Source organism: Pogoniulus pusillus, chromosome 24 (assembly GCF_015220805.1).
Source record: "Pogoniulus pusillus isolate bPogPus1 chromosome 24, bPogPus1.pri, whole genome shotgun sequence".
Classification (NCBI taxonomy): domain Eukaryota; kingdom Metazoa; phylum Chordata; class Aves; order Piciformes; family Lybiidae; genus Pogoniulus; species Pogoniulus pusillus.
In genome coordinates this window covers 13454474-13468522 of record NC_087287.1, presented here as the reverse complement: position 1 = coordinate 13468522, position 14049 = coordinate 13454474, and the positions used below count along the sequence as shown (strand labels likewise).

Genomic DNA, 14049 nt, shown 5'->3' with positions numbered 1-14049 from the left:
AAACAGCTCCAGATTTAAGAACACTCCTTGAGAGGGAAGCTAAAGGGGTTAAGGAAATAAGGTGGCAATAGAGATGACCTGTGGGAACTTTCATTACTGTATGGAGTCCTGATGAGTGAAATGAGAGGAACTGCTCTCCATCGTGAAAGACTGAAATGTCAAGGGAGCAATTGCAAGTTAATCTATTAAGAATAAGCAGGAGGTTGAACAGTGTGATTCCAAAGGATGGAAACAGGGGGGAAACTGCAGTCTCAAGTCACAAGGATTTCTAACATCCATCTATGATTTTTACAGTGAGACAGTGGCCTGTGTATATATATATGAGGCAAGGTTCAAGTGACCAAAATAAGTCTCTCTTTTTTTCAGCTCCTTCCAATATTTGCATTGATCAAGCCTGAATGAGAAGTTCTGTTCCTGTTGGTGTGGCTTTAACCAGAAAAATGTGCCAGGATTTTTTCTTTTCTAAAGACACACCAATAAAATGCCTCACAGGCAGTTTTCTCTGTGGTGATTTTCCTGTTTTCCTGTGATATTTTTGACTGGAATTTAGTGTTTGTAAAAGGTGTTATTTGACAGCATTGTGTAGCTGAAAGCCTCTTGTTATTGACAGATCATGCACACTCAAGGCTGAGGAAATTTCTCTGTGTCAGCCTGGCGAGGGACATCCTGCAGCCTGAAGGAACTAAATTCCAGAAGGAAAAAACGGTAAGTCCATGTCGGTCATTCCAATCTTAAGCTAAATGTTGCTGTGTGGTTGTTTTAATGAGCTCACATCCAAAGGGTTTGGAGAGAGACATGAGAAGCTACCCAAACAACAGGACCATGTGGGTTATTTTTCCTGTTCTGCAGCAGTGGTTGTAACTTTCTGGAACATTACTGCTTTGTCCACCAGTGACTGGAGTGAGACTTAACCCGGATTACCAGGTGCATTTTGGTGGAGCTGATTCTGTAGAGTGAGCTAACCCCTTACTGTGGTACTTAGGGAGCAAGGATCTGTTGTTTCCTCGGTGCCCATTCCTGACACCAGCTTTAGACCTCACTGTTAATCACTTCATGAAGCTCATGGAGTTTCAGACTTTTACCTCTGCCAGCTTATTATAGTCTAGGAAGATGAGATGTGACTATGCTGAGATACAACCCCCAGTGATGGCACTTTATAATACTGTATAACTGGAGGATTGCTATTGTAGGCAGAGAAAAAGGCAATAAAGCAGCATTGATATCCTGCCTGCCCTCTTATAGGAGTTATTGAATCAAACCTACCAGAACTGCCAGACAAACAATTTGCAGCGGCAGTCTGAAGCCTGACAATGACACAGAATCAAAAAGAGATAGTTGGAGTGCACAGGCTTGTGAACTCCTCTGTGACCTACCACAGCAGGCTCCCTAGGATTGTTCTCCTCTTTCTGGTCCTTTCCCTGTACAATTCCTTCTTTTTACCTCCCTTTTTCTCTCTCTCCCACTTTCTCTTCTACCTCTTGCCGTTTTCAGCTCCTCACACCTTTCCCCCCTCCCTTTTCTTTCATTCATTGCCTCACTCTTTCTTTCTGTTGCCTCCAGTATACCTCTTGCCTCTTGTGTTTTTCCATTGTAAGTTGTAGTGCCCTCCTCTGTTCCTCATTGGTTTTGTTGCCTTAATTATTTTTCCTATTTTTGATTAGTATCCCTCCACTGTTTCTCACACTCTCTCCCATTCTCCCTTTGCTGCTGTGCCTTTTTTTCCCTATGTAGTTTTCCTCCATTTTATTGCTCACCATTTCCCCTTTTTCACCAATATCACTACCTTCATTTTTTCTTGGGCCATTTCTAGTCAGTAGCTGAGCTCTCTGTTGCTCTTTCTCCTGAAATATGAGGATTTAAACCTTTCCTGTGCACTAGGATTTACAAAGTGCCAATCCAGCTCAGCTAAGGGGAACTGATACGGTTTGGCTCTAGTGTCTATGAAGAGAGATACTGCAAAGCCAGCATAGCAGTAGCACTTGCAAATGCTCTGTGGCTTGTGAGCCACACTCATGGTCTGTACTCATGGTTGGATTCAAAGCTTATCAAATGAAGGGGATCTGGATCAGACCCACAAGCACCATCTTCTTGTGGGATTTCTGTCCTTAATTTCAGCAGAAATCTCAAAGCTCCTTGTTTCTTACAGGTACAGTTCTACTTTGGCTCAGGATGTTGTGGGGTTTTCAATAACTATTATGCTAAAGCATGTACAATGCATGTAGGGCTCAATGGAAAGGGGCCATACTGTGGAATTTACTCAGGTGGAGAGGCTGAGGGAGCTGGGATTGTTTAGCCTGGAGAAGAGGAGGCTCAGGGGTGACCTTATTGCTGTCTACAACTACCTGAGCGGTGGTTGTGGCCAGGAGGATGTTGCTCTCTTCTCTCAGGTGGCCAGCACCAGAACAAGAGGACACAGCCTCAGGCTGCGCCAGGGGAGATTTAGGCTGGAGGTGAGGAGAAAGTTCTTCCCTGAGAGAGTCATTGGACACTGGAATGGGCTGCCTGGGGAGGTGGTGGAGTCACCGTCCCTGGGGCACTTCAAGGCAAGGTTGGACATGGCACTTGGTGCCATGGTCTGGCCTTGAGCTCTGTGGTAAAGGGTTGGACTTGATGATCTGTGAGGTCTCTTCCAACCCTGATGATACTATGATACTACTATGATGATATTATGATACTACTATGATAGACCACACACACTTCCTAGTTTTTCATGCTCATAACAACTATCTACCTCTTTGGGGATGATTTTCCCATTCCTTTTCCTCTCATAAGCATTGTCTAACTACAACTCCTGTTGCACAAAAGGGCAAACTTGACTCTGGAGGGCTGTTGAAGCTGCTTGAGAAAGGGAGCAGAGTGCCCACTGTGGCTGGCCCCTCGTAAGCCCAGGAACCAGTCAGGACCAGATCTTGTTAAAAGGATGCCAGCTGTCCTTGTGTAAAATTGTGTATGATATGTGCACGAAGGAAATTCTTCCTTCCTCTCCCATTCTGCCTCTCCAGCTACTGCTCCTGCAGACTTCAGTGCTGGTGAAAACGGAAAGAAAATCAGGTTGTGATTTTTGCCAGCCCTCTCTGCTCTGATTGGATTTTTCTCTTTTTGTCTGTTTCTTTATTTAATTTAAAATCATAACCCCCTTGAAGGTTTTCCATTAAAATTTTGAGTACAGTTTGGAGTGGGGGGAGCAGTCAGAGCATTACCTAAAAAGTCCTAGCTTATTTTTAGCTAATGGAAGAAGGGGGCTGATTGGATTAGCTCAGCAATGCGAGTGTCCAATGCAGATTGCTATCAACAGAGGAAGGGTTAAGTACAGTTTCTCTCACTTACTCTTTTTACTCTCTCTTGCTTTCCCTTTCTTCACCCAGTAACTGACACTTAGAAGAGCAGTGCAAATTCCTGGGCATGTTCTAGTACTGGTCAATACAGGAGTAAATCTCACAGTCCCTCCTGCTGTTTCACATTTGCCACCTGACAGCAGTGGATGCTCAGGAAGACCGAGGGGTAAAGTTTTAAAGCATTAGACCAGACTTTAGCCGTGTGACATCTATTAAAGCAATTGGGAGCCAGGTGGCTAAAACCCAGTGCAATTCTTTGTAATGGTACCCCTGAGAGCACCCATCTCCTTTCAGCACGGCTATTGATTAGGCAATTCTTGACTTTGAGGAGCAAAATTGGTGCGTGCATCAAGGTTCTTTTCCTCAATTTGGCCTGGTTTGAAATTAATTGTTCACTTGGAGCCATTTTTGTAAGCAGCTTTAAGCTTCGATAGGTTTCAGAGAGATTTGATTTTTCTATCACCTTTCTCTACAGAGGCCTGTTGTTTACTAGTCTTCTCTAGGACATCTCCAGAGCTGTTTGGTCTTTATCCTCATCTCTCTCATTGATCCTAGTTCGGTGTCCAGTGTGATTACCCAAGCTCTGTAAAATGCTGGGGGCTTTTTTTAATGGCTGTACAGAGTGCACGGTCAGCAGCACTGAGGCCAAAGGGTACTTAGTTGGCAGTAGGAGCAATGCATTTGATGGGGTAGACCATGTTATGTACTAGAATATTGTCCAGACCTTGCCTCTGTCTTAACTGAAATGTTACTGTATTCTTAGAGGAAGCACATAAACCACGAGCAATTTCCTCCTGATTTCAGAAACTTTTCCTGAGTGTTTGATATTTACTAGGCAATGAAGTGCCACACAAAGGTACATGAATGTATGCTTCATGGTTGTGTGAAGGTGAAAATAAATGTGTAAAAATAAGGAAGACAGTTGCCTAACCTCCTTTCCTTTTCCGCCCCAAAGTATTCCCTGTTCCACTTCATTTCTCTTCAGTGTAGTTCAGAATGTTATGTCATGTCATCTGTTGTGGAGAGGCAGGACAGGCTCTGTGTAAGGATGTGCCCTTTGCTCTGGGGATTTAGTGCATTCCAGTGATTTATACAGGGTTTTCTGTCTGCTTCTTTTGGATGTTCTAGACTCAGAGTACTCTTCTGAACAGTTCGGTGATGCTAAGCACTGCCAGCCACAAGTGGTTGGTGTTGAACAGTGTTTACCTGTAGTAAAGCCCAAAGTGTAAGCTGAGCAGGACCTACATGGAGAAAGCTATGAAGCTGGTCCAGTCCTTCAGCAACTAGGTAAATCTATGTGGAGTCTGGAGAGTCTGCTTCTGTATCGCTTCTCTCAGTGCTGCTCCTTGCATTTTTGTAGCCTTCCTTCACCTCTGAGTAACCAGGCTAGAGAAGGAACTATTTAACATTTCTGTACTGCTGGAAGAGCTTTAGTGGGGTGGTTTGGGTGTGGGATGAGACGTAAAGAAGAGAATTGGAGGTGGAAAAGAAAATTAGAAACACCAACTCCAGAAGAACGAGTGTTTCTTATTTCTGTTTCTGTTCAAAATGGGATAAAGCAGCTCCTAAGGTGTTGCAGGAAACCTTAGGAAGTCCATAGGTCCTTGCCAAAGAATGTTGATTTAGGAGCCTCGCAAGTGGTTTCATAAGATATCCCTCTCTGTGTTAAGCTGGGAGGTTGTCAAAGCCCAAAACATTCTGTTTGAACAAGCTGGTGTATTCCAATAAGAAGCTGTTTCATGTGAAACTTCACAGTCAGTTCTACTGAAAATTCAGATCATCATGAGCTGAATATGAAATGTGATGCCAAGATCACAGGGACAGCATTACTGTAGGACTTGATGGAGCTCCAAGAGATAGGGAAGTATGCACCACCTCTCCCACCCCAGTCAAGTTCAGTGGAAGTTTTTTCTGGAAGGATATTTTTAGAAATCACAGCAAAATGACAAATTCCAAGCCCTGTTAAATATTTGTGTGAGAGAGAGAAATGACACAGAGCACAATTAGTGCAGAAACATGAATAATGAAAAATCTGAGCCAGATTGCTCAAGCCTATGTAAAAATATATGCAACTTTGCTATGGAAGCCCTTGCCAAACTCATTAGTGAAGCATATGCAAACATTCTGCTTTGCAAACATCCTTTGTATTCCATTAGGGTTTCAGAAATCAGTATGAGGGATCAGATAGGAAAAAGGTATTTGGTCATTAAATCATTGCTGTTGCAACAAAACACATCTATATGATGTTTTATGTCCACAGCTGATGTCACGTTGCAGAGTCCAAGATTTGTAAGCAGCTTTATATATGTATTAAAATCTCCTCCACTTGAATCAAGGTTTGTCAGTCACGCACCTGAAATCCATGGTTTCCACAAATGTTTTAAGTGAAAATAGCTTCAGTGCATAGAACTGAAACAGATATTCCCCATGTAGGTAGTACTTGCCATATGGGAGGTAATGCAGGCAAAAAAATGCTGAAGGCCAGAAAGGGAGCTCCTTATTCCAGAGTTCACTGAGTGGGCTCACGATCTGTGACTCTCACTCTCTTCTGCAATGTTATTTCCATTTTACAGACTGAAACAGAGGGCCAAAGAGGCTTGGAGAACAGAGCTGTGCTTTGATGGTGAGAGAGGAGAATGTGTGTGTGTAGCTCTTTTCAGCTGGATTTTGATTCCTTTGTGTTGTGCTCTCCTTTTGAGATGAATTGTGAGTTGGTTTTCTAGACTGGGGGGGAACAGCAGTGATCAGTAGTGAAAGGAGGGTTTATATAGCAAATTTGGTTCTACTTGTGGTGCAATCTTGTTTATTTGCAAAGAATGTACAAGGTCCCATTGCCTTTCCTGAGCATAGGAAAGATTCTTCAGTGGTCAATGTATTTGCTATTAAGTCTAAAGCATCCCTGTGCCAACACTTTCCTTGCTTCTGCTTGTTATTTTTGGGTTGGTTTTTACCCCCAGTTCATGCTTAAGTGTGTCTCAAATTCCATTTCAGCATTTCAATGCCAGTTTTGAAGGTAATCATTTGGTTCAGCTGCTGCTTAAGCACCTCTTGACCTGTTTGTCTTGCAAAATGGCTCCTGTTGCTTCATGCAGTTAATTTCTTAAAAGCTCATTTCTTTTTTTCCTATATCCTGAATAAATGGCTGTAAATGTGTCCGCAGATCTAAGCATGGCTCTGTTACTTCCTTCAGAAGACATTTTTACTGTTAAATGTTTGTTACAATACAATAGTGAGAAACAATTGCATCCAGGTATTCTTAGCTAAGATAAAAGATTGCAGCTTCCCCTGCCCTCGGTGGAGAAGCACCGTTTTATGTCAACAGAAGCTACTCCGTGCAGTTTTACTCCAGTCAGCCCTGTCACCTCTTGATCATTGTTTCTCTAGCAAGGTGATTTTACTCAGAGGGATTCTTTAAATTCTTTTAATTTTCCACATTAAAAAAAAAAAATGATCAAGTGGGCATCACCTGTTTAAAGAACTGGAGCCATTTGCTGTGGCTAAAGGGCTGCAGCAGCAAAGTGCGTTGGTGTCTCTTCAGTATGCCATGTTGCACTGTACTGAAGCTAGAAGTCAATCACAAACTTGCCACTGCTCTACTCGAATTTGTTTCCTATCCTCTGATCTGGGATGCATCTCCCAGTAAGACAGGCAGGGAATGTTTCTTAATAGTTCTGTCAGCCATTCTCCCCAGAGACCACAAAGGATAAAGTCCAGATCGATCCTTAAAACTGAAGAGTTTTCCCAGAAATGCTTGGTGTTTCTTTCCTAATTTTACTAGGAAGATACAAAGCAAATGCACCAAGCTGCATGGCTTGGTTTTGCCAGGAGATAGTACAGGTAGTTTTGAGGTGCCTTCCAGCATTTCAGTGTCTGAAATCCTGGGAAGGAGATTGACTAAATGACAAGGCCATTTTACCACACTGGTCCTGATGCCTCCAGTGAAAGCAATGACTGGCAGTGCCCAAGGAAGGGCTGCATTTAAGAGAACTATAATATCTTTCACTCTTTGTGCCATTCTGTCTGTACCTTTTCCCTCAGGGAGGCCAGAAGCTTCAGCTTAGTACAGCAGGGTGCTCTGGGAGGCATCCATGAACACATCATCCCCAAGGCAGAGTGTCTTGCTGATGCGTGTGTTTGAATGACACGTTGCAGTTCTTGGTGGGGAAGTTTTAGTTTAGTTTCCTGTGAAATAAAATACACAAGAACAGTATAATATCAGCATTTGGAAAACTTTCTCTACCTCTCTCCTCTGATCTTCCAGAGCTGCTTTTCCCTGCATGCCTAGAAGGTCCCATTCAATTAGGAAATGTAGAAGTGCATGTACATCATTTAAAGCAGTGCATGGGAGGATGTTGTGTTTTCCAGGCTCTTAGGGAATGTGGCCACAGAGGATATCAACACAGATTTGCAGGGTCTTCTTAGAAAAGGTTGAATATAAAGTTTTGTTTGTAAATACATATGCCATCAAAACTTGATTTACCAATGCTGTTTACCATTTGATCAGATAAAAGAATATTACCTCTTACAAATGAGACACAAACTGAATTCCCTTTTCAATGCAGTGTGTGACAATAGCATATTTCACTGGGCTTGTATAGCTCCTTTTGTTATCTGAACAGATACATGCAGAAGTAGCATTTAAGCCCCTTCCCACCACTTCAACACAACCATTGCTTGAAACAGCAGAGGGCCAGGTGTAAAGAGAATTACAAAGCTTAGAGATATCCTCTGGCAGTTTTTGCTTCTGTGGCTTAAATGCTCCTGCCTGCAGCTATTCCTTTGCTCCACTGCTGGAATTAACTACTAGTGCCAGAGATTGCTGCATGCAACACTCACCTGGCACTTGCGATAATGTGCCCTAAAGTGGGGAGGCAGCAGCACAGGTTGCTCTGCTGGGACATAAGTGCCTGGGACCAACAGAGCAACATTCCCAGGAGACTGTCATCATTGGGGTGATGGCTCCGTTTTCACAGGAAGGCTTGGTCCAAGCCAGAATATGTCTCTTGGTTCTTGTGTAATGTATTGCAATGGAATATTGTCAAGCCCAATCAAAGTTCACTCTCCTGGTGCTTCTCTTCCAGCTGCACTGGGCTCTGAAAGAAACCCAATAAATAGCCTATGAGGAAAATTGTATAGAATGATCAACATGCAACTGTCATGCTGCATTTGTCTCATGTTGTTAGTCATTATGAAAGCCTGCATAATCCTGCAGCAGAACAATAATTTCCACACAGCAAATTGCAGATTGTGTTTGCCGAGTCACAAAACATCACAATATTTATTTTGAAACTTTATAACGCTACCAAGGGCAAATTCACTTTACCCATACAATAGCCCCATCGAGACAACTCTGATTACACCTGCCAGCAAAATCAGGCAAAACTTGGCTCTGGGCTCAAGAGAGGCAAAGCTACCTTCCTCCCATGGTGGAAATAGGGAATGTCTAAGTACAGAGCTGGGGAGATACGATAGTGGCAAGCGTACCACCAGGGACCCCAGAAGAAACACCAGGATATAACTGAGATAATGGTACTCTGGCTCCCTAAATTTATACCTTGTTCACCTTCCTACCTTAGTCATTTGGAAAGACTGCCTCTCCACAGCCTTCACACAAAGCACTGCATCCCCCTGTGCACCTCTGTGCTTCTGCAGGTCAAATTTAGCCAAGAGGCGAATGAACGTATCACCGTTAGAAGCAGCAGCCCCATTTTTTTGAGTGAGCCCCACTGAAAAACTAGTCTGTATGCCTGCTTTTTTTTTTTTCATTTGAGTTATCAAATGATTTTTAAAGTTAATTTTATTATTTAGCACTGCAGGCCTCACTGGGTTTGGGCTCAATTTTAGGTGGAAAAGTTCTTTTTTAACGTTCCATCACCTATCTTGACAGATTCTGTGTGTGCCAGAGGCGGTCATCTTAACCCTGGATCAAAACCTAATCTTTCCTGCGTTCTTAAAACCTTTCTCTCAGGTTCTCTCTCTAGTAAATTATATTCTGTTCTTTGCCCTTGAATAATTTAAAAATGTATAGTATAAAGTGTGCATGGGGGGGGAGGGGAACGTTCTTCTCCATAGAGCGATACCTGGTAATCAAAATACTGCATTCGTATCTTGCTGCAATGATCTCATTTCTATTGGGACAGCACTCCTGTGAGCACAGGCCCGTGTTGTGTTCATCCTGTTACAACCAGATAAACTCATAATGCAGACAGATAAGAGCTATGCTCATTAATCTATTAATTGCCTATTGTCAGTTGTCAATATGCTTCGCTTGATGAGAAGCTGGAAGATTAGTTTGTATTGTGAGGATGTAGATTTTTGTTCTGTATTGCCATGATTTTACTTCGCTATGTGGAATGCTATGAAATGACATTCAAGCTGCTCACATCTCAGCCGAGCAGAGTGGAGCTGGCTGCTTTTAGAGTTTCTGAAAGTAGAAAAACGCTCTGCCCCAAATGGCCATAAAATCAAAAGAATATTTTCCATCAGAGGACCCCACAAGAGCTGTGACTGTGTTGAGTAACGTGTTCTTTACGATGGCCATTCAGGACATCCTTAAAATCAGCGCAGCCGGAGATACCCTGATTTCCCGGGGAGGCTGAAACTCTGTAGGGGCTTCATTGTTCGCTGGAAATTTGAGACTGATTTTGTCTGTGACTGGAGCTGCTGGAGCAAGATTTTATTATAATTGTGTGACCTTTAATACACCATGAAGAGATTTCAAGTTCTCTATTTTCCTAGCCTACAACAAATCAAATGTTTAACTATAATGTACAGTCACTAAGTTTACACCTTAAAAAGGGTTATTTTCAAGGGCTTATCTCTACAAAGAACAGTGGAGCAGAGACAGTTTAAAAGAAAAAAAAAAGGGGGAAAAAGAAGGGAGAGGAACATCATAGAAGCACTTTACAGACCTATTTGAATCACAGCTTTGAGTCATTTATATCATGGCCAAAAAGCTCATCCATGTGTGCATGTAATAAAGATGGCCAATTCCGAGCGGAGACTGGAAATTTTCCTCTCCATAGTGGGAAGCAAAAAAAATACTAAAACCCTCACTGTTTCTGAGTTGGTAACTTGACCTGTTTGAGTTATTTTATTGCTTGTGAGACTATCAGCCAGGTGGCCAACATTTAAAGTCTGAGGACAGATCTGGGAAATGATTTCTGTGGCACTGCTGTAGTTAAGGGCAGTCGATGATTAGGCAGCTCAGGCATTTTCTAGGCAGCTCTGTCTGACAAATAACAGCTCAACCATGGGGCACTGCTCTTCATGCCATCTATGCACAGGTTTGAAGGGTGCAGGAGGCCTTCCATACAGTCCAGGGAATGAAATGATGTTACATGCCTGAGCATAAGACCCTGTGTTCATTCTCTGCTGCTTTGAAAGAGGAAAGCAGCTTATGACCTCAAGGTAGAAAAGATGCATTCCACTCTGGCTTCAGTCACCCCTGTGATGGGTGTGGGACTCTATTTACAAGATCCAGAAGTCTCTGTTATTATTATCAAGGATGGTCACATAGAAAAGAGTTTAATCAAATGCATTTTCTCACGATGAGTGTGGTGGGCCAGGGTTTTATTTCAAATGTAGAAGGAAAAAGAAGAAATTGAAATGTGTGTGGGACTTTTAATATCCGGAGAAATTCTGTTTTCTGTAGCTGTTTTACTCTTCTGGGCTGCTTTCTTTCCGCAAAAAAGTTAAGGAGGGAAATATGCTTAAATTAAATGAAATTACAGGAAAGAAGCATGGATGAAAATAATTAAAAAAAAGAAATCTCCCTCTCTACTGAAAATGTGCCAAGCCTCTTTAAAGTGAGGAAATTACTTTTTTTTTTTTTTCAAATATCATTCATGTTTTAGTTTATTTTTCCCCCCGTTTTGGAAAGTCACAGGCCTTATGAGTTCACTTATTCTCATCTCCTCAAACCTCTCCAGAAGAGAAAGGGTTTTGGAGCACAACATCAGAGCAAAAAGTGAAATTGGAAACTCAGACAAAGTGGGAAAAGGTAAAAATCTCTGGCTGCCTTCAGATACCTGTATTCACTGGGCAACAGTCAAATATTTGTATTCAGTGCTTCAGAGGGAGAAAATGATAGAAAAGTGTGATTGGAAGTTTAATGCTTTGAAAACTTATTTGAAGAATAATCCTAACCCATTTAAATGCCTGCAAAACAGAAATGTTCAAAATCTGGAAGTTTTCCATCTGCCTGTTTCAGCAATTTTTTTTTCCCATGTGTGAGGCATGGCAGGGCTCAGGGCACCTTCCTCTTGGAGTACACCACATACTCTCCTTGTGTATTCACTGGTGAGGACTGAGTGGCAGAGAGATTAAATGCTTCCCACAGGAAATACCTATGGCACAGAGGCTTGAAGTGGCCCCAGCTTCCCAAGTCCCATGTCAATGCCTTAACCAAAATCTCACCCTTCTTTACCGTACTGTTTCTCCTTCTTTCCAGTCTCTTCTGTAAACACACTTTTGTTTGGTGCAGTGAGGTCAGTGGTCTCAGCTTGTTGCAAGCACCACAGAATTTTACCCTTTATGTGTTGTTTTGTTGTTTTGGTTTGATTTTTTTACTGTTCCTTTGTACATCACCTGTATGTTGAGTTGCTAGCTTTGCATTTCCTCTTGGACCCGGATCCCTCCCTACTGTGCAGAAGGTGGCAGCTTCAGGAGCACAGTGTTTTGTCATTTTTGACCTGTGAGCTAGTGCATGCCCCTTTTTAGCCCATGTCCCATTGTAAGTCAGCCCCTTTTGATCCAGCCTCCATGCCCTTTTATTGACCAGCTCCCCTATTTCTACTAAACGTTTCAACCCTGCTGCCTGCTCCCTTTGTGCCTTCTTTAATTCTCACTATTTCTGCAGCAGGACTGAGTCTGCCATCAGTCTGTTTAGCAGAGCAGAAGACAAAGCCAGGCTGATGCTGCTGTTGTTGAATAGGTCATCGCTGGCAGCAACCTGTGCTGCAGAAGTTAGCCCCCACTGACAATGTTTTCACTCCACTTGAATGGAAGCTCCTGGGAGTCTTTCTTTAAAGAGTCCAGGGTTGGGGAAGGCAGGAAAATAGCAAGAGGAGGAATAGAATAATTATAGCAATAACACACTGACTTCCTCACTTGTGCATGGACTTGGCTAATTGAAATGAGAAGTACCTTGGATACCTATACATGGGGTATGGTAAGTGATTGTTCTGTTGTCCTGTCCTGACCTCTGCAGTGCTGGGCACTGATTTTTAGTATCTGCAGATTCTCTCTCTGTTGTTAGGTTAGATGTTATCACCTTTATAAACAAGATCTTTTCCATAAGCACTTGCCCTTATTTCATTGAGGTATAGCCATGACCAGGAAGGGAAATGGTCCTTGTCTGGGCCATTAAATGAAGGCTGCACCCAGTACTGCAGCTCTGACTTCTCCCAGCTGGGCTGAAACTGTCTGCCTGTGGGTGATTAACTGCAGAGCCTTGCCTATCAGGATGAGGAGGAGAGGTACTGGGCATGTGAATAACAAACCCCCTTTTCCAGTGCTTTCAGAATACACATCCCTCACCTTGAGAACACATTCTTCATCTTGAGAAATTGTCTAATTAAATAAATGGGGTTTAAAAATTATTCTGTTAGAGACAACAATTATGTTCTACAGTCTGATCTAAATTAAGCCTGCTTTGTTGGACACAATAGGCAACAGCAGCTGTCTTTGTTAGAGGATGCTGAGGATAAAACTGCATTAGACTTACAGGGCAATACCATCTGAGTTGTAGATATGGGAAATGATATGCATAACTGAAGGAAAACTTTGGTCGTGGTGGATGGGACCAGCAAAAGCATTTCTTTATTGATCAGAAAGACAGCTTCTTACAAGGTTGTAGGCAAGCAATTGTAACAGGTGCACAACAGATAGCCAGCCAGAAATTAAAACAGAAGTGTGAAAGAAGAGAAAGATGCTGGAAAATTTCAAATCTAATTTTATAGCATATTTCTGGGCTCTGGGTTTTCTTGAAAACCTGCAGGTAATTAAAACTTTGCTCAGAGATCACATAACACAAATACCTGGGGTTGGTGGGCTTTATCCATGCAAATAGGAAGTGTATTTTATGCCAAAAACTTGTTGTGATTTTAATACAGAGGAAGAGAGGAGAAATGGCATTGGAATGGGCTGCCCAGGTAGGTGTCCCCATGCCTGGAGGTGTTCAGGAGGAGGCTGCATGAGGCACTTAGTGCCATGAGTTAGCTGATTAGAAGGGTTAGGTGATAGGTTGGACTCGATCATCCTAGAGGTCTTTTCCAACATGGTTAATTCTGTGATTCTGTGAAATACCAGTGTAAAAATTCATGGACCAACATAAATTTCTTTCTCTTTCTGAATTTCATGCAACTAAAGCTGGTCAAAATTGTTAGAAAATACCACTGAGTGTATATGTGTGTGTTTATATATACACACACAGAGTTTAATTATTTTTTCCTTTCTTCTGAATATCACTCATGGAGTGCAAGGAGAAAATGCAAGTGCAGGTGTATGTGTACATTTATTGTACATGCTGATGTAAGTTTTACACAGGCTATTTACTTCTAGGGATTCATTCTTGCCTACCTCTTTCTGTGTTCTGGTTCTGCCAAAACTGGAGGTCTCATAATCAATTGAACACAGCTGATCTGTGTGGGACAAGGCTTATTATTTAGTCTCTCAGGTTGTATTTATGCAGAGCAGTGCCTGTTTTGTTCAG

General features: G+C 42.4%; 1 protein-coding gene across 1 annotated transcript in view; it reads left to right on the top strand.

Moving 5' to 3' along the window:
- Positions 1 to 14049, top strand: part of LOC135186333 (uncharacterized) — a 268707-nt gene that overhangs the window by 167564 nt on the left and 87094 nt on the right. The window contains exon 3 of the mRNA XM_064163979.1: positions 611 to 705. The gene's annotated coding sequence lies outside the window, so the exon portion shown is untranslated. The remainder of the gene's footprint in view (positions 1 to 610; positions 706 to 14049) is intronic.